This window comes from Carettochelys insculpta, chromosome 13, assembly GCF_033958435.1.
Source record: "Carettochelys insculpta isolate YL-2023 chromosome 13, ASM3395843v1, whole genome shotgun sequence".
NCBI lineage: Eukaryota > Metazoa > Chordata > Testudines > Carettochelyidae > Carettochelys > Carettochelys insculpta.
In genome coordinates, this window is record NC_134149.1 from 28,570,531 (window position 1) to 28,590,852 (window position 20,322).

Here is a 20,322-nt window from a genome sequence, read left to right on the forward strand (position 1 = left end):
TTGAGGTGGCAAGTCTCCTGCATCCTCTCTGACTCCAGCAGTCACTTTCTTTGACAAATGCAAACTCTTTCTACGCCTTTCTCTAAGGTTGGAGCGCATGGTAGCAGCTTCGTCCTTAAGGATCCAAAGCAGTTCACGAGTATTAGAGAGGTAGCCGTGTTAGTCTGTAGCTTTGAGAACAAGAAGTCTTGTGGCATGTTATAGACTTAACAGATATTTTGGACCATAAGCTTTTGTGGGCAAAGACCCACTTCATCAGCTTATGCTCCAAAATATGTTAGTCTATAAGGTGCCACAAGACTTAAAGCAGTTCACAGACTCCTCTTCTAGGGTTGCCCACCCTACAAGGTTGTCCAAGGGTCCAGTGTTCTCTGTAAACTGTGTGTAGGTACTCAGAAGAGATTCAGGTGCTGCCCAGATGATTAGCAGAGGACTCACAGCTAGGTTTTTGCCTTCTGTGGTTGGTGCATGTTGGCACATGCCTCAGGGCACATAAAACATTTATTCTGCATAGGGATGTAATGGATCAGTGTGAATGTTGCTGGAGTCTCGGGAATTAAAGATTAAACGTTAATTAAAAGTGTCTCATGATGAAATGACCAGGAATTTGTCCAATTGGTGACCCATACACATCTAAAATCTGAACTACAGTACAACCCCAACTTATGCCCAGGTTGCATTCCTGGGCAACCACACATAAGTCAAATTTTGTGTAAGTTGGGACAGGGGAGAGGCAAAGAGCTAGCCAAGGGAGCAGGGCACCCTGCCACCTTCAGGTCTCCCCAGGCTGGGGATGCAAATGACAGAGGGGCTTGGTAGCCGCAGCAGAGATGGTGGCGGCTCTGTGTGCCTGCCAGCTTGTGCGGCGGTGCTACTGGCAACTCTCACCCTGCTGGTCTTGCCGCCCTTGTCCACAGCTTTGGGTGCTTGCTGGCTGGAGCAGTAGCCCTGCTCATGGCGTTCATCCTGCTGCTGTCGCTGCTCTGGTCTGTGGGACTGGGATAGCAAGAGTAGCAGAATGAGTGGCCCTACAAGCTGGGGGGGGGGCACATGGAGCTGCAAAGCAGGACTGGGGCAGTGAGAGCAGCAGGGTGAGCACAGCGAGCAGCACTGTCATGCCAGCCAGGGGCTGCATGGAGCAGCCACCATCTTTGCTGCACCAGCTGAGCCGCTGAAGTTTTCAGATGGGTAGCAGCGAACACAAGGGGGCCAGGGGAGCAGCAGGGCAGAGCAGGAGGGGTGGCTGGGGCGTGCTGCAAGGGTGCAGCAGCCGGACAGTAATTATTGTTCTTGACTCACATTATTCCAAGAAATGTGCCAGTTGAAATCGTGTGAGTCAGAGGTCTACTGTACTGAAATTTGGACTGCATGTTACAAGCACACCTCTGGAATGATATGGCCAGGTGTTTAAGGTAAGTCCTGCAGATTGCTGCTGTGGAAGAGCAAGTTCCACTGATGATGCCACAGTAGCTAATTGACAGCACTTCAGAGTTTCTGCTCCTCCACCCTATCCTCCTTCACTTGTAAAAGCAAGCCGGCTTGGGTCCTCAAAGGCCTTTAGGCTCCTGACTTCCACAGAAGCCCATCTGGGGTAGCTTGTGAACAAACTAATAATTTTAAACTGGGACCTAAGGTCATACAAGCCTCCTGTGAATATCTTTGTGTAGTTGAGTATTTTGGTAATTATAAAACATTTGATTAATTCCATAGCTCGTTTTTCCATTATATTTACTACGCTTTCCACCTTGCTATTTTACAAAAATATTTTGGTTCTTCTGAAAATGTTCATGGAACAAATTGATTTTAATAATCACTAGGAAATTACTTTTCCCTGATACTTCTACCATATATTGTGGTGCTGGGATGTGTTAATGGCTGTCATCAAATGGGTCTTTGATCTACAGACAATCACAGACCTCATTAATGCAGATGGATATGCTAAGCATTCTTCTTTCAAACTAAACAAAAACAACAAATATTCCTTGATTATAATGATAGCTGTAAACAATCAAAAGCCACCTCTCAAGGCAATGGACGGCATAGCAAAGTAAGCAGTCAGGCATTCAAGTGACATCATCACAGGACCTAACATCACCCATACCATCAGGGGCGACTTTACCTGCACATCTACTAACATAATATATGCCATCTTGTGCCAGCAATGCCTCACTGCAATTTACATTGGCCAAACCGGACAGTCTACGTAAAAGAATAAATGGACATAAATCAGACATCAGGAATGGTAAGGTACAGAAGCCCTTGGGAGAACGCTTCAATCTCCCTGGACACTCAGTAGCAGATTTAAGGGTGGCAGTCTTGAAACAAAGACATTTCAGAAATCAAATGGAGAGAGAAATCTCTGAGCTGCAATATATTTGCAAATTTGAGTCCATTAACCAAGGATTAAACAGAGACTGGGAGTGGCTCACAGCTTACAAAGGCAGCTTCTCTGCTCTGGGTGTTAAGATCTCCCCATTGGATTCTGACAATGGCTCATATTCCCCTGTCTGATCTGACTTGTTTTTTTCCTCTTTTGATAACTACTTTTGATAATGGGCCATTTCCACCTTGCTGAATAGACCTTGTCAGCTCTGGCCCTCCCTTTTTCTGGGACCCCATTTTTTAAATACCCCTCTGAAACCACCACCCCCCACACTCATGCATCTGTTGAAGCGGGTCTTTGCCCATGAAAGCGTATGCTCCAAAATATCTGTTAGTCTATAAGGTGTCACAAGACTTCTTGTTGTTCTCGAAGCTACAGAATAACACGGCTGCCTCTCTGATACCAGTCAAGCAGTGTAAGCTCATAGGTTTCCTTGAGCCTACTTGCAAAGTGCAGGGGTGAGAGCATTGATTGGTAGTTGCTATGCCCATCTTTGTATATTAGAGAGAAGCAGTGGTGGGTGAAGAGACATTGCAACTGTATGCAATATCTTGGTATAGTGGTTTCCAACCTGGGATCTGCAAGGATATTTCAGGGGTGGGGGTGTGTGGAAAAAAATAAAAACTAAATTAAAATGATCATAGAAAATAAGTTTTAAACAAATTGAAAAGTTACAGTTTTTTTAAATTATAATATTAATAATATTAGTGATTGCTGCCCAAAAATCTATGTTGTGGTTTCCTCTTTCATTTAATGAAGTATACACAGTGGCTGGAAGTGGCTTTGATCAGGGTCCGCAAACAGTTTGGAAGGTTACAGGGAAAGGAAAACACAGCACTCTCGCTTCTAGAAGAGGTGATTATTAAAATCTAGAAGAGGTGCTTTCATTTGAACGAAAACAAACATCAGTTTTAAGAGACATTGACACAGGTTCATTTCCAGTCACTGAAGCAATTGAAAGAGGGAACAAAGTATGAGTGTAACAGTGAACCTAAAAAACATGATACTGAAAATGCAAGAAAGCAGTGTAGTTGTTTGAAACAACATAATTGTTGTCTCCATATACTTACTGTATTAGGCAGAAGCAGATGACAGCTACTGCCTTCCAGAGAGAGACACAATTAGGAAGTGAAAGTCAGGGAGATACAAACATGCACATGTAAAGTGTGAGCAAATAGAATATGTAAAAAATTTGTGAACATCCTGTAGTAAACATGTATCACATTACAGATCATTGGAGCGGTGTCTATACTACACCAATCCTTTGAAAGAAGTTCTTCTGGAAGCTCTCTTCCGAAAAACTTATTTGAAAAGAGCATGTCCACACACAAAAAATCAGATTGAAGAAAATCGGTCGGCTCTTTTAATAGACAGCATCCACACAGCCCCCGCTCTTTTGAAAGACAGTGCCAAGGACTGAAAAATTGGGTGCCATGAGGAGTGCTCTTTTGAAAAAAGGACACTTGGGGCCCCTACACACGTTTTTTCCCAAAATAATCTGTTGGTGAAAGATTATCTGGGAGAGGAAGAGGGCTGTCGGGAAAAGTGCTGCATTCTTCCAATTAAATAGCGAAAGAATGCATTTTGTGTGTAGGTGCTCCATGGGATTTGTCGAAAGAGCAGCAGGTCTGAGATATTCCAAGCTGCTGTGACCCTTCATGGGCATCATCCACTTTGTAATATGCACAAAAAGACCTTGATTCTGGTGGCTGTCCACAAGAGGTCCATGAACTGATGCTTCTCCCCAGGTGAAGACTCTTACCTGTGCTCTAAGTGGCTGCTAGAAGTATGTTGTAGGGCTTTTAGGGTGCAATTTTGGTCATACTGCAAGTATGATGCACTGAGATCTTGAAGTAAATGAGAATATGTGGCTCTGAGTGAGTTTTAAAGGGGTGTAGAGACGTCATCCTAGAGCATGGGAGGGCACACAGGTAGTTAGATCAAACTGTTAAGCACCATGAAACAGCCATTCGAAGCATAGAAAAAGTGTTGTACAGCAATTGTGTCCCCATGATCAGTAGACCAAACTAATTCATTTTTCAGCAAACCACTTTGCAAGAGGACTCCAGAGTTTGTAATAAATGCTGAGCTATTGCTAGGGCTCAGTGTCTGTCACGAAAATCACAGATTCTGTGATTTTCCACAACCTCTGTCTTCTACAATGGTCAGTGTAGCTGATCCCATGGCCAGCTAGTAATGTGGCTCCAGCAATAGCCACAATGGCAGTTGCTGGAGTGGTTCCTCAGCCAACTGCTGGGATGGCCCCACCACCAGCTGCTGGTTGGTGGGGAGTGGGGTCCCAAGCAGCTGGCCCCAGTGATCACCAGAGCAGCAGTCCGAGGTGGATGAACCAGCCACTGTTGGCATTCCTGGCAGCAGGCTTAGGGCAGTAGAAGCTGCCATTGCCTGGTGGCCCCCAGCAACTGATGCCACTAGCACTGGCCCTCTTGTCCCTCAGCAGCACCCACCATCCAAGATTTAATTAGAATTATTGATAAAATAAGTCATGGACAGATTATGGGCAATGACTTTTTTGCTTTATTTCCTATGATCTTTACTAAAAGTACCTTTGACTAAATTGTAGCTGTACTTATTGTACAATGATGCGATGCATCATGTGTACGCAAATGTTTTCAAACTGGATTAACAATTTGATCTGGTTTAAAACCTCCGTTAAGACAAGCTCTGCCTACAACTAGCTTTTAATTTTGTGATCTGTTCCTCTTTATCCGTGTGGTTAATATAGAATATTCATGTGTTGGGTGCAGTTAGGAACTTGTCAGACATATTTTTAGAAGTTAAAGTGAAATTCCTTTAGAAATTCCTTCTTGTATCATTTTCATTGATAAAATAAAATGAGAGGTATCAACTTCGCTAACTGAAAAAGGACATTTAAAGATGAATTGCAAAGGGTTTGAGAAACAGATATTCCTACATTGTGTTTGTGTTATCTATGTATTTTAAAATACAGCTAGCATATTATAACTAAATGGCCATGTCTACACTGGCACAAAACTTCAAAATGGCCATGCAAATGGCCAAATCAAAAATACTAATGGGGCGCTGAAATGCATATTCAGTGCCTCATTAGCATGCTGCCAGCCACAGTTCTTCGAAATTGCTGCTTTTCGCTCCTGTGTGGCTCATCCAGAGGGGGCGTCCTTTTCAAAAGGACCCCGCCAACTTCAAAGTCCCCTTATTCCTATCACCTCATTTCAAAGTTGGCGGGGTCCTTTCGAAAAGGACCCCCCCCCCCGACGAGCCACGCCAGAGCAAAAGGCAGCAATTTCAAAGAGCCGTGGCCGACGGCATGCTAATGAGGCACTGAATATGCATTTCAGCACCTCATTAGTAATCTGTGATTTGGCCAGCTGCATGGCCATTTCGAAGTTTTGTGCCACTGTAGACGTAGCCAATGTGGGGTAAATACTAACATTGATAAATGTGGCTGTTTGAATAAGGGAGAATTTTTGAAAGCAGCTAATAAAGTTTTAAATGTTTCATTGAAACATACAAAACAGAATCATCCATAGAAGGGGTAGCCTAGGACTGTTGTGAGGCATACCGGAAAGGGACACGGCACTCACAGGTTTCTGGGAGGGAGCCAGCTAAGATACCTAATGGGAGATACTAGTGACAGAAGCCAAGTCATCCTGTCCTTGGGATGGGTCAGGGCAGCTGTCCCAGCCCCCATGCTTTGAGGGGCTGCATGGTGGCCATCTCAACCATCCAATGGATTGAACCAATGGGGCCCAGGGCAGCCTGGGTACTGGGCAGCAGTGGGGATTGTCACTCCCACATTCACTGCAGCAGTGGAAGTCACAGCCATGTGACAGCCTGCTCTGCCACACCCCACCACCCTCTCCCAGCCTGCTGCACTTCACTTCCTCCTGCTGCTCTCTCTCCCAGCCTACTAGCTAGCTGCCATTCTCGAAGGAAAAGGAAACATAGATCAGCTATATTCTGTAAACAGATAATTCTAAACAAGCCCTTACCAGTTCAGAACACAATGAAATTTACCTAAAAACTGTATGGAAACTTTCCATACTTTCTCTTTGGTGGCAGTGCAGAATTAGTTTCTCCCAATCTGAGCTGATGTCACTTGTCACCTATTATCAGGGAAATAGCAGCCTCTATGGACGTAGAGCAAGGCTCTGCAACCCAAATAGCAAGAAGAGCAATCATTGCAAATTCAGTTGCAACATCAATACTTCAGGAGCCACAATGCATGTGAATACCAGACAGTCTTTAGTAAATAACATCAGACCATGGTTTTTTGTAACCCCTATTTTAAGAACAGTGCACAAGCAATGATTTGTACCAGTCAGAAAGTTTGTTAGTTTCACCCCTGGAGTGGAGAGCAAATGAGGACAAGGAAAATGCTGTGCTTGGTGATAGGCTCTTAAGCAGGAGGGAGCAACTGAAAAAAAATCACAAAATGGTGGGTAGTCCAAGCAAACTGAGCTATGTAGAAGAATGTAGTGGTTAAGGGGAAAGAGGATGAATGCATCAGAGAATTTGTCAATGCCCATGAAGTAGAAATATCAGGAGAGTAGTTTGACAAGTGAAAAGGACTATGTGATAAAGTCAAGGAACTGGGATGGATAGATGACAAGGCTGGCCAGCCTCTTCATGCTGGAGTTAACATTGAAAATGCCTTTCCACTCATTCAGTAAGGTGAACTAGTCTTACCCATGAAAGCTCATCACTGAATAAATGTGTTAGTCTCTAAGGTGCTACATGAGTGTTTGTTATTTGTGAAGCTACAAACATGGCTACCCCTCTGAGACTAGTCTTAAAATATTATAAATCGTAAGAAATAACTTGCTAAGTATATTTCACATTTACTGTATTGGGAATCTTTTGTCTACATTCACCGTAATTTATACATTCATTGTATATGTCATAGTCTACCATTTGTAGAGCAGAACAAATACATATTCTAAATCATTTATTTTCATAATTATACCTCTCCTCCTCCACCCCATGGTCCATTCCTTGTCATGTAACTTCAGTGTCTCAGTGACCCAGAGAGCTATGCCAGTGGGAGCTACAGCTCCTGGAAGGGTCACCCACACTGAAAAGGTTAAAGGGTAGAAACCAGACAAATTTGGATCGCCTGTCTCCAAAGTAAAAGGGCTTGGTTTAGGGTTAACAACCTTATCTGTAAAAACCAAAAGTTACAGAAACATCTACAGACAAACCTAAGAACTATAAAAGTCTTGGGAGGAGTTGGCAATCCACATGGACTGAGCATGAAGTGTGGTAGGGAAAGCCGAAAGGAAGGTGCCACGCAGATGACCCTTCTCTCACCCAGGACTACCACATACTTTGGTACATGGAACGTTCAGCTCATGTATCAAGCAGGGAAGATAGCACAGATTGCAGCGGGGACGAAACAGTACAAATTTCCACTTTCGGGCTTGTGAGAGCCAAGATGGACACAATCTGGGCAGCTACCTTATTCAGGATATGAAGAAGAGGGTGCACCACACACAGAAGGGGTGGGCTTGATGTTATCAAGAGACACATCTGCTGCTTTAATGGAGTGGACTGCATGCGTCATCATCACGCATCGTCACAGGCAGATTCAACACCAAAGTGCAGAAGGTACTAATTGTGCAATGTTATTCACCAACCAAAGAAGCAACTGAGGAATGTAAAACAGACTTTTGTGAGAAACTATAAAGTGATGTGAACCAGAAAGCAAAAAAGGATATCTATATTTTGATGGGTGACTTTAATCGCAAAAATTGGAAGCATAAATACAGGCAGAGAACAGACCTTGGGAAAAGAAGGCCTAGGCAACATGAATGAAAATTGAGATTGCTTCAGTCACCTTTGTTCCTTCAACCGATTAGTGATAGGTGGTAATGTTTTTCCACACAAAAGGATCCAAAAGGTCACTTGGCTTTCACTGGACCACCAATCAGAAAACCAAATTGATCACATCTGCATCAGCAGTTCTTTTTGAAGATCGATGCAAGACACCTGTGCTAGAAGAGGAGCAGATGAAGGTTCAGACTACCACCATTTGGTCATACTAAAACAAGTTTAAGCTCAAGGGGTACACTGCAAAAGTGACCAAGCTGGGATTGAGATTCAACACAGTAGCTGAAGGATATAGAGACAAGAGCCAGTTTCCAAGTGGAGTTGTCCAACAGTTATGCACTTCTGACAAACTTCATCCCAAAAGATGCCACTTTGGAACAAACTTGGGAACACACCAAAACAGCCTGGAAAGAGAGCTGAGATAAAACATTGGAAAGGAGGACAAAGCATCACAAAGAATTGATCACAGCTGAAACTCAGAAAAGTGAAGGAACAAAAGGACAAAAAAGAACAGTAAACAACAGCAAAATAAGAGCAGCTAAGGCGGAAACTCGGAGACTTCATTCAGAAGCCAGCAGAGAAGGTAAAAAGGCTGTAAAACAGGACAGGAGGAACTTTGTGGAAAACCTTGCACAATAACAGAACAAGCTGCATGACGGAGAAACTTCAAAGAGCTGTATGACATCACAAGGAAGCTAGCTGGGTCACAGTATACAGTGGATCAGCCAGTACAGGACAAGAAGGGGCGTCTGCTAACAAACTCAAGCGAGCAGCTCAATAGATGGAAGAAACACTTTGAAGAGCTGCTGAACTGCCCTGCCCAAATGAAACCTCCAGAGTTACCTCCTGCAAATACACCTCTGCAAATTAACAGCAACAGACCTACAAAAAAGAAATCAGAAAAGCCATTGCCCATTTGAAAAGCAGAAAAGCAGCTGGCCCAGACAACATCCCAGCGGAAGCTATCAAGGTAATTAGTGAGACGTGATGTATGTATGGGAAAATTTGGAACATTGAGGAGATCCCACAAGACTGGAAACATGGCTGCCTTATCAAGCTTCCAAAGAAAGGCAACCTGAAGGAATACAAAAACTGGAGGGGCATCACATTACTGTCTATTCCAGGAAAAGTGTTGAATAGAATTGTCTTGAAAATAATGAAGACAGAAATTGATAGACAGCTCAGGGAAGAACAGGCCAGCTTCCAAAACGAGAAATCTTGTACTGACCAAATAGCAACTCTCAGAGTGACCGTAGAACAGTTACTTGAGTGGAACTCCCCACTGTATATAACCTCATAGACTTAAAAAAAGCCTTCAGCAGTGTTGATAGAGATGCTTTGTGGAAACTGCTGCAATACCTTGGCATCCCATCAAAAATTATTAACCTGATCCATTCAGTGTACAAACCCTTGACATGCCAAGTTGTTCATAACAATGTCTTGACAGAATCCTTCAGCATGCTCTCAGGAGTGTGACAAGGGTGCCTTTTGTCATATTGCCTGTTATTGATCACAATGGACTGGATTATGAGTAGGACGACAGATGGCCATCAACGGCACATTCAGTGGTTGTTTTTCAAACAGCTAGAGGACATTTTTGCTGATGCTGTCGCCCTCCTTTCACACCCACATGAAAGCATGGTCAGAATGCAAGACAAAACTGCCTCAGTGACTGGACTGAGCATTAACGGGGAAAGATCAAGACAATGAGGATCAACTAGTCCAACAATAACACCATCACACTGGAAGGGGATGACCTGGAAGATGTGAAGCAGTTCACCTGCTTGGAGAATGTTATGAGCAGAGACAGAAAAACAGACAAGGATATCGATGCCAGGACAGAGAAAGCAACAGCTGCATTCAAAACTCTTTCTCCCATATGGAGATCACAAATAATATCTGCAAAGACAAAACTGTCGATCTTCAACACAAATGTGAAAAGTGTATTTTTATATGGATGCGAGACCTGATATACTAAGAAGTCTTCAAATCTCAAACTACAGACATTCATAAACAGATGCCTGAGATACGTCCTTTGCAGCAAATGGCAAAATGTGGTCACACGTGAGGAGCTTTTGAGCAGAGCAGGACAAGAACCACTTGACATTCAAATTAAAAGAAGAAAGTGGGGATGGTTAGGCCACACTCTCAGAAAACCATCACCTACCATAGTCCGTCAAGTTCTCACATGAAACCCACAAGGAAAATGCAAAAAAGGAAGACCTCAGACACAGTGGAGAAAGTGATCCACAGTATGTGTAAGAGTCCTCATAATGGGTCAGGTAATTGCTGTCCCTGTTCATACCAAGTGTTAATGTGTTGAATTTGAATATGAATAATTCTGAACATTCTCTCTGTAAGGACTCTTTCACATACTTGGATGTTTCACCTAACACTTAACTTCCCCACTCATCACCCACCTCTTTCTGCTCTTCTATCTGATTTGCCAACCTTGATAACATTTTTGGACCTCTGTGCTTCATATACTGAGTCTGTTCTGGTAAGGCTATGATCTGACGAAGTCGGTCTGTCCCACAAAAGTTCATCACCTAATAAATGTTGTTAATCTTTAAAGTGCTGCAAGACTGCTTTTTTTGACAGTTCATTATAAGTAGTCAAAATCTGAGCTGTGTTGATTAGTCATTAGTTGGGCATAGCATATTGCTGTTCCCAGAATAGATGATCTTATCTCTGAAAATCAGGATCCTTGTGTTTATGAATTCATCGTTCCCTTTTGGTGAATATTTGCTGATAGTGGCTCATAACAAATTGTTTCCCTGATAATTCCTGTCATTTGAGGACATAAACACAAAGGAGACACATGCTTTAAGCAGCAAGCAGAGACCTTCCAAACCAAAATTTTCCTGCATTTATTAAGCTCTGTGCTGCAATGCATCATGGTTTTTCCTCATTGATAATTGTAGCCAAAAAATCCTGTTGCTTTCTTTTTCTAAATGTATTTCTGTGAATCCATTTGTTCAAGAACTTCTAAATCATAAGTCCTAGGGCCACCAAATTTGGTATTCAGCTTCCTCTTATCTTAACTTAAGGCCAGCGTTTGGTTGTACCTAGAAAAAGGGAAGTGCTGGGTAGGGGCTGTTTTCTAGAACACAGAAAGGAAGGAGCACAGACAAGAAGGACACAATACTGAGCGTGGTCACTGGGCACCAACAGTGTGGCCAGCAGGGCTGGGGCTTCACCCTCTTGCCCGCCACAAATACAAGGTAAGTAGCCCGTGTAATGGGCATGACTCACTGCCATGGTGCCTCCTGCTGGTCACACGTGAATTAACTTTTCTAGTGTGTGGGGCACCCTCTTCTGGCCAGCATCTCACCCACTGTTGCTTATTTGTTTGTTCTCCACCTTAGATCTGGACCCATGTCCCTTCCTAACCATGGAACTCTTCCCTCAGGCTACTGCCCTGCCACAGTGTCCCACAGTCTCTGGTCCTCCCAGGGAATCCCAAGCTCCCCTATGCGTTCCTTGCCTTAGTGATCCACTGCCAGTCTTCATTTAGCCTCAGGGCTAAATTTAACCTCAGAGGCAAACTACACTCTGAAATGGCTGTTCATCATTGACGAGGAGCTGCCCTGTTATACTAAGGCGTTGTCTCAAGCCCTGCAGGCTAGGTCTTGCCTGGCTAGAGCTCCGTTGGCTCACCCTGACTTTTCCCCAGCACCGGTCTGTCCATGATGCACTACTCTAACACGTAGTTGTGTCCTTTTCCCTTCAGAGCTGAATTAAGAGTGTGTTAAGTCTGGTCAGCATCTCTTTTATACAGAGCTCCTGTGCTCTGAGTGGCCACCACAGTCCTCCCTGCAGTTGGCACCTAGCACCTCTCCCAGAGCTGTTTTAACCCTTTCTGTATCAGTGTAGGGCAACTGCCCTGTCATACCCACCTCCTCCAAACCCAGAGCCTGCCTCCATCATGGAGAGCCTGCAGGCTGGGCAGTGGGGCATTGGCAGAGAGGGTCTCACCCTCTGTCAAATACCCTGCAGGCCATAAGTGTGGCTTCTCAGACAGGCTGAGGACAGCCCCCAGAGCCTTACCCTGCATAAACAGCCTGCGGCCATGGGGGGCAGGGGCTCTGGAGGATGTGGCAGCACTCAGTCTTGCCCCACTGAGGTAGCTTGTCGGATGTGGATTGCTGTTGGAAGGCAGAGGCAGCCCCTGGAGGCTGGCTCACCTCCAAGACAGCCTACAGGCCTTAGGGGATGCTGCTTGATGTTGGGGGCAGCCCCTGAAGCCTGGCCCCGCAATGACCTGCAGCCTGTGGAGAGGCCACTGGAGAGGGGCTGCCCTTTGGGTCTTGGCCCACTGCACATAGCCTGCAGGCCATGGGGAGCAACTGGAGCCTAGCCCTCCTCCCTCCCCAGGCAGCCTGAATGTTGTGGGGAGAAGAGGGTGGGGGCAGCCATTGGAACCTTGCCCCTCTGACAGCCTGCAGGTTGTGGGTGCAACCCCAGGAGCTTGGCCAGCCCTTTAGAGTACCCCCACAAGGCTGCAGGACAGAGGGGGTCAGTGGAGACCAGTAGCCCCCCTAAGCCAATTGGGGGGCAGCTGGAAGCTGGGGTCAACCCACAGGCTGCAGCGTGAGGGTGCCACTGCCCTAATCATGCCTCATGGAGCAGCTGGAGGTAGGGAGGTCAGCAGCAGCAAATGCCCAACTCCAGATCCTCTCCTCTTGGAGGGTGGTGAGCCACCATCTGGGATGTGCAGTCCTGGCCTCTCAGGAGGAGCCAATGGTCAGGAGGACTGCCCTGGCCTGCTGGGAGGAGCCACCACCCCAGCAGTACCACCTTCCATTCCCACTGAGCCCCCTGCCCTGAATCCTGAACCACTTTTCACCTGCATTGACATCTGTGCCACCTACAATTCCCAAGCCTCTGACCTAAATTACCCATCCTCTTTCCCTCCTGACCCTTGAACCCTCAGTCCAGCCTTTATTTTCCTTCATTTTTGAAAAAATACAATCATTGAAATAAAGCATATGCATTTTTCATTTATTTAAAAGAATTACTTCAGTTACAAAACTGAGCTGTGCCTCGTACACGTATCTGCTCATAATAAAATATTTAAACTTAAATTATAAGCCAATATATATAACACAACCATTCAAAATAAACTTCAAATTCCTTACAAACGTTTATACTGGGTTTTCTTACTGAGTCCTTGAGTGGGTCTGATTAGTCCTCCAAACCATGCTCCCACTTTTGCACTCTGATTTCATATAGTATGCAGCCATAGACAGAACGAACCATGCTTTAAGCAGCAATCTGAGAGTTCCCTCAACTAGTGCCTTGGTTTCTTAAACCCCTCTCTCCACCCCCCACTTAACCCCCACCCAACCCTCTTCAGTAACTATAGAAGATGTCATCTTTAGCTACTGTAGTTGATCACGAATGCCATAACCAATCTACAATTCCTGTTAGTAAACTAATCTGCATATTTTGTGGAGATTGAAGCCAAAAGGGGAACAAACATTTGGAATAAATCGTGTACATATAGAACAAATATTTGTAGAATTTGCAATATTCACTTTGCTCCTAATAATTTATACATTTTAAATAGAATTAAAAGAAGTCTTTGAACTTACAGCAATTAGTAACACCACAATTACAAAAACAGTACACTGAATATTGTCAGAGGAGGGATGAAGGATACGCACAAATTCTTGAACCTGTATCTTGTCAGGCAAGTAATACAGAAATAGATTATTTTTTCATTTTTTAAAAAATATAATCAGTCATAGTTTAGTACCAAATTCAGCTATGGTGCAATTATACATGGAAGCAGTTTGGCCTGTATTCTGTTATGGGCCAATCATATGCTCTCAAGTTGGCGTACCTGGAGTGAAAGTGGCTACCCTGCAAAACAACATTATCAGCACATCTGAAGCTCATGAGCTTACATTAATAATAAGGCATATGAATTTTCACCACAGTTACTATATGCAGTCATGTTACTCCTATTACCATTAGAGGTGAACAGCAAGGGTGAACAACTGCTTTTCCTTCCTGGACATCCAAGGATAAAACGTGCCCAGCTGTTGGCCTGGAAGGCAAAAGAATGTCCATACCGAATACTGGACAAATTACCTCCCATTGTGATTGCATCAAGGATGAACTCAGTTCTTGGTAAGTAAGTAAAGGAGGAAGTACTTTCTGAATATATTTTAAATGTCTTAGTAATTTTTACCTTGGCATGCCCAGTCTAATAAATGTGTGGGATTTTATTTGTCTTTCTTTTCTTTATTAAAGTCTTTGCAATTCACGTTTAGTGCTAGCTGCCTAGCTGAAATCTCGTGCAGCACACTGAAAATTCACATAACTGTTTGCAGGAACTTGGGATGGACTGAAGTTGATCCGAGCTAGCATGGTGATGGTTTGATACTTGTTGCAATGAAAACTCATCACCTTTTAAGAGTATGTTACCTAGATTTTATATTTTGAATGAAAGTGTTCCCTCAAAATATATTCGGAACTGTGTTCTTTCCCTAGATGTTTGTGAAGGTCTCTAACTGGTCCAGTAGGTGTCTCTGTTTAGTTATGATGTTCTTCCTCTACTTCAGTGTTTCCCAAACTTAAAACATTCACACACCCCTTTCGGGACTTCGGCCTTATTGGCATACTCCTTTTCCCAGTACTTATCTTCTGATTTTGAGTAATTTATTTTCTGCCGCGTACCCCTTGAAAGCCTTTTCCATACCACCAGTGGTACTTGTACCAAACTTTGGGAAACATTGCTCTTGTGATCATGGAAACAAATAATTATAGAACACTAGAACTGGAAGTGAACTCCAGAGGTCAAGTCCTGACCCCTGCATCCACAGCAGGACCAAGCACCATCTACATTGTCCCCCAGACGTTTGTCTGACCTGCTTGCAAATATCTCCGATGGAGATTTCACAGCCACCCTAGGTCCTGTTACTATGCCCCCTCTTAGTCTTCTCTTTTCCAAACTAAACAAACCCATTTCTTTTAGTCTTCTCTCATAGGTCATGTTTTCTAGAACTTCAGTCATTTTTGTTGATTATCGATGGACCTTCTCCACTTTCTTTGCCTCTTTCCTGAAATGTGGCACCCTGAACTGGACACAATACTCCAGATGATGCCTAATCATTCAGCTCAGAGTAGAGTCGAAGAATTACTTCACAAATTTCTGATATCAACTATTCAGAATTTAATTTTGCTCCAAACTAGATACTGTGGCCTGATTTTCACCTTGAGGTGTGAAAAACCTTTAACCTTTCTCTATAATCCCTTTAAAAGATTTACAATAGAGGAAAACTTCATTCTGCTTACCTCATCTATTAACCTGCCTGCTTATAATAACAGTACAAAGATCCTTTTGCTTTGTTACAGTTAGAGAGAGACGTATAAATTAGCATGGGGCCATCAACGTCAAAGGAACTACATTAGCGTACCTCAGCATTTCTGTTAGCTTTCCATATTAGCTGTTTTCACCAGTGACTCCAGTTTATTAAAGTTTAATAAAATTTGAACATACTTTAAAATTCTCTATCATGCCAGCATGTTCTGCATTCCCTGAGTTCTGCCCCGACGCCAGCAGAGTTTGCTCAGAAGTGACAGCTGCTGCTGAGAGAACCAACATATTTGTAGAGGTCTGAAACAGTAGAAGGGGCATCTCAAAACTGATTTGAAAATTAATTTGATCTGATTTATGTAATAAATTCCTAATTATCTAAAGTATTCAGACTGGGTCAATGCAGTTCTCATCAGTGTTTGGAATTAACTTGTTTTGAGAAGAAAATGGAATTGTCACAAAAGCCACAAAAAGTGATTTCTCCAACATTTTTTCTCCTGTGATCTGCTGTATTTCCAAAGTAAGAATTTCCTTCTGTTTAGAAGTGACCGACTTTTGCAAAAGTGTCTGATATTGGCCTCCCCCTTAAAACTCTTAGGCTATGTTTACACAACAGCCTAAGCTCAAAATACACTATGCAATTTGCACTATGCAAGTTGTGTAACTTACTTTGAATAGATTTTGAAATAGGCTATTTTGGCATGTGTCTAAACAGCACTACATGCCGAAAGAAAGCACTATTTTGAGGCATCCCTGTACTCCTCCTGTGATGAAGCATACAAGGATGCTGGAATAGCACTCCTGTTATCTCAAAAAGTGTTTCAAGACAATGGGCATGTTTCTTAGACGCAGGCAGCTATTTCAGGACGTATCCCCCAATACTGCCATATTACGAAATGGTGCTCGTCGTGTAGACATAGCTTCAGGGAAGGTATCACTGCCTTCAGTGGAGAGATGAATTTGGCACAGTAAACTTGTTATATAAATTCACACTAGCTCAGGTAACACAAGTAGATATTTTTATGGTACTCTCTTGGTTTTATGTCACATCTAAATGCAGCTTTATATTTTAAAGAGTCAAATTCAGATCCACTGTAAACAGGGCTATGTAATCATTTTGATCCATGATTGCAAAATTATTCGAGACAAGGAAACATAAATTGAAAGCTAGCTCTCTGTTCTTTATGGTTCCCATCTTCCTATAAAAACATGCTGTGAGCTGTCTTCCATAGCCACACAAAGGATTATGGGGGCACAAGCACTTCCTGATTTATTTGCTCCAGTTCCATGAAATGTAGATAGCAGTGCAGGGAAGGGAGCCTAATATTTTGTACAAGATGAAATCCATTAGTGTTCAATCAAACATTTAGTTTCTAGATCATAATATAGCTGTTTCTTACATAGAGAAGTAGTGTAACTGGTCTGTGCTCAGAGACCATCACCACACCAGCTTTGGAAAAGGGAAGATTTTTTTTTCTCTCACTAGAAGCAAAATTCTTCTCTGAGGCTCGTCTAGAGTTACAAACCTACTTAGGCACTTAACTGCCTTTGAAGTCACTGAGAGCTAAACACCTAAGTTGCCATGGAAATCGGACATGTAGATTCACACACCAAACCATACGGAAGAATAAAATATTTACATTAAGATCCAAGGCACGCTTAAAACCACTCCTGCTCCCACAGAAGGCAATGGGAGTGTTGCCACTATAATGCTGAAGAGCTATAACTATATAATGTAAAATAAAAATATAAATATAATTATAATTTATGGAAATAAGATAAAGCCCTTGGTTTATGATTATATACCTAAATGGCCGTGTCTACACTAGCCCCAAACTTCGATTTCGAAGTTTACTAATGAAGCGCTGAAATACATATTCAGCGCTTTATTAGCATGCGGGCGGCCGCGGCACTTCGAAATTGACGCGCCTAGCTGCCGCACGGCTCATCCCAACGGGGCTCCTTTTCGAAAGGACCCCGCCTACTTCGAAGTCCCCTTATTCCCCCTACTTCGAAGTCCTCATCTAGGGAATAAGGGGACTTCGAAGTAGGGGTAATAAGGGGACTTCGAAGTAGGCGGGGTCCTTTCGAAAAGAAGCCCCATCAGGGGCTACGTCTACACGTGAAGCCTATATCGAAATAGCTTATTTCGATGTAGCAACATCGAAATAGGCTATTTCGATGAATAACATCTACACGTCCTCCAGGGCTGGCAACGTCGATGTTCAACTTTGACGTTGCGCAGCACAACATTGACGTAGGCGCTGCGAGGGAACGTCTACACGCCAAAGTAGCACACATCGAAATAGGGATGCCAGGCACAGCTGCAGACAGGGTCACAGGGCGGACTAGCGCTTCCGGGGCACCAGCTAGCCGCTCCCTTAAAGGGCCCCTCCCAGACACACACAGCCTGCACAGCACGCGGTCTGAGGAGCCATAGGCACACAGACCCCGGGCGACGCAGGCATGGACCCTCAGCAGCAGCAGCAGCAGCAGCAGCAGCCAGAGGTCCACCCAGCCCTCCCGGCAGGAGCAGGGCTTGCCCTGATCCATGCCATGCGGGAGGCAGCTGAGCACCTCCTTGCTACACCGGAGGAGGAGCTGCCCCCAGGGCAGCAGGGCTCAACCCCCAACCCTGCAGCACGCCGGCGGCTGTGGAGCTACCCCACCAGCACCGACTGGTGGGAGCGGCTGGTGCTTGAGTGGGATGATGACCGCTGGCTCAGGAACTTCAGGATGAGCCGGCAGACATTTATGGAGCTGTGCCAGTGGCTCACCCCCGCACTCAGGCACCAGGACACTGCCATGCGGCGTGCCCTCCCTGTGGAGAAACGGGTCGGCATCGCTGATTGGAAGCTGGCCACTCCAGACAGCTACCGATCCGTGGAACAGCAGTTTGGTGTTGGCAAGGCCGCCGTCGGGGCTGTCCTCATGGAGGTAAGAGAACCCACGGGGGGAGGGCAGGGCAGGGGAGGTGGGCCCAGGCAGAGGAGGGCAGGGGAGGGGAGGGGAGGGGAGGGCAGGGCCACGCACACACTGCTCACCCCTCATTGGTGCTCTCCCATATGCTTTCCCTGCAGGTTGTGCGTGCCATCAATGCCATGCTCCTGCACAGGCTCGTGAGGCTGGGGGACCCAGATGCCACCATTGTGGCCTTTGCCACGCTGGGCTTCCCCAATTGCTTCGTGGCTCTGGATGGGACTCACATCCCCATCCGCATCCCGCATCACAGTGGAGGACGCTACATCAATCGCAAGGGCTACCGTTCTGTGGTCCTCCAGGCCTTGGTGGACAGCCGGTGCCGTTTCCAGGACATTTATGTGGGCTAGCCTAGCAGCACCCATGACGCCCGGGTTTTCCGGAACTCGGGCCTGTGCCGCCGGCTGGAGGCGGGGACCTACATCCCCCAGCGGGAGATCCCTGTGGGGGACACCACCATGCCCCTCTGCGTCATCGCAGATGCGGCATACCCCCTCCAGCCCTGGCTCATGCACCCGTACACGGGCCAGCTCTCCGCTAGCCAGGAGCGCTTCAACCAGCCCCTGAACCACGCGCGCAAGGTGGTGGAGCGCTCATTTGGCCGCCTGAAAGGATGCTGGAGATGTCTCCTGACCCGCCTGGATGCGGGCCCCAACAACATCCCCCTGATTGTGGGTGCCTGCTGCGCCCTGCACAATTTGGTGGAGAGCAAGGGGGAGGCCTTTTTCCAGGGCTGGGCTGTGGAGGCCGGCAGGGCTGACGTGCAGCCACCCGCTGCCCCCAGTCGGCAGGTGGACCCCGAACGGACCTGGGTCTGGGAGGCCCTGCGGGCCCACTTCGATGATGAGGCCACGGGGTGAACTCTGCCAGGCCCCCCACTGCCCACCCCTTCCTCCACAACACTCCCTGCCCCAACGCCCACACCATAGAGCACCCAACCGCACCCCCCTCCCACTTTTCCTGGACAAATGACAGCACGCACGTGTGGCTGAACTTAAACTGCTTTTTCTTTTAGAACTTTTTTTTTAACTATAAATAAAACAAGAACAAACTATATACAACGTGTGGAACAAAAGTAATGTGTACAAATAAAACAATAGTAATAAAAAAGTTTGTTCAGTAATAAAAAGAAAACCAGGGATGATAAAGGGGAGAACTATTTACATGGGGGGGACGGGGCAAACATGGGGCACAAATTAATGTCACAACTATATACAAGGGGCGGGGGCACGTCCCGGGCCCCTCGCCCCTAAAGTCCGGCATTGGGCGTGGGCGGCCGGGAGCCCCGCCGCGGCTGCAGCCCTGTCCGGGGCTGGCTGGGGGCGAGTCTCGGCTGGCTCCAGGGGTCCCTCAGCGCTCCGGCCCTCGGTGGTGGGTGGCGCGGTGACGGCGGACGGGACGGCGACGTGCGGAGCAGCTGGCGGTGCGGCGGGTGGAGCAGGCAGGGCGGGCGCTGCGGCGGCCAGCGCGGCATGAGGGGCCAGGTAGTCCACCAGGCGGTTGAAAGTCTCCATGTAGGCCCCCCATGCCTCTTGGCGCCAGGCCAGCGCCTGCTCCTGCAGGTGCAGGTGGCGTTGCTCCACCTGCAGGTGCTGCTCCGCGACCTCCAGCTGCCGATGGTGGATGGCCAGCAGCTGGGGGTCCGTCGCCGTTGGCTGGTGGTGGGGCAGGGTCCGCCGTCTAGCCCACCGTGGGGCCGGTCGGTCCTCGGCCGAGGGGCTTGCCTGGAGCGATGGCCCCGGAGGGGTCTCCGGGACCACTGATGCCTCGCCAGCGCTCTCTTCCGGTCCTTCCGATGGTG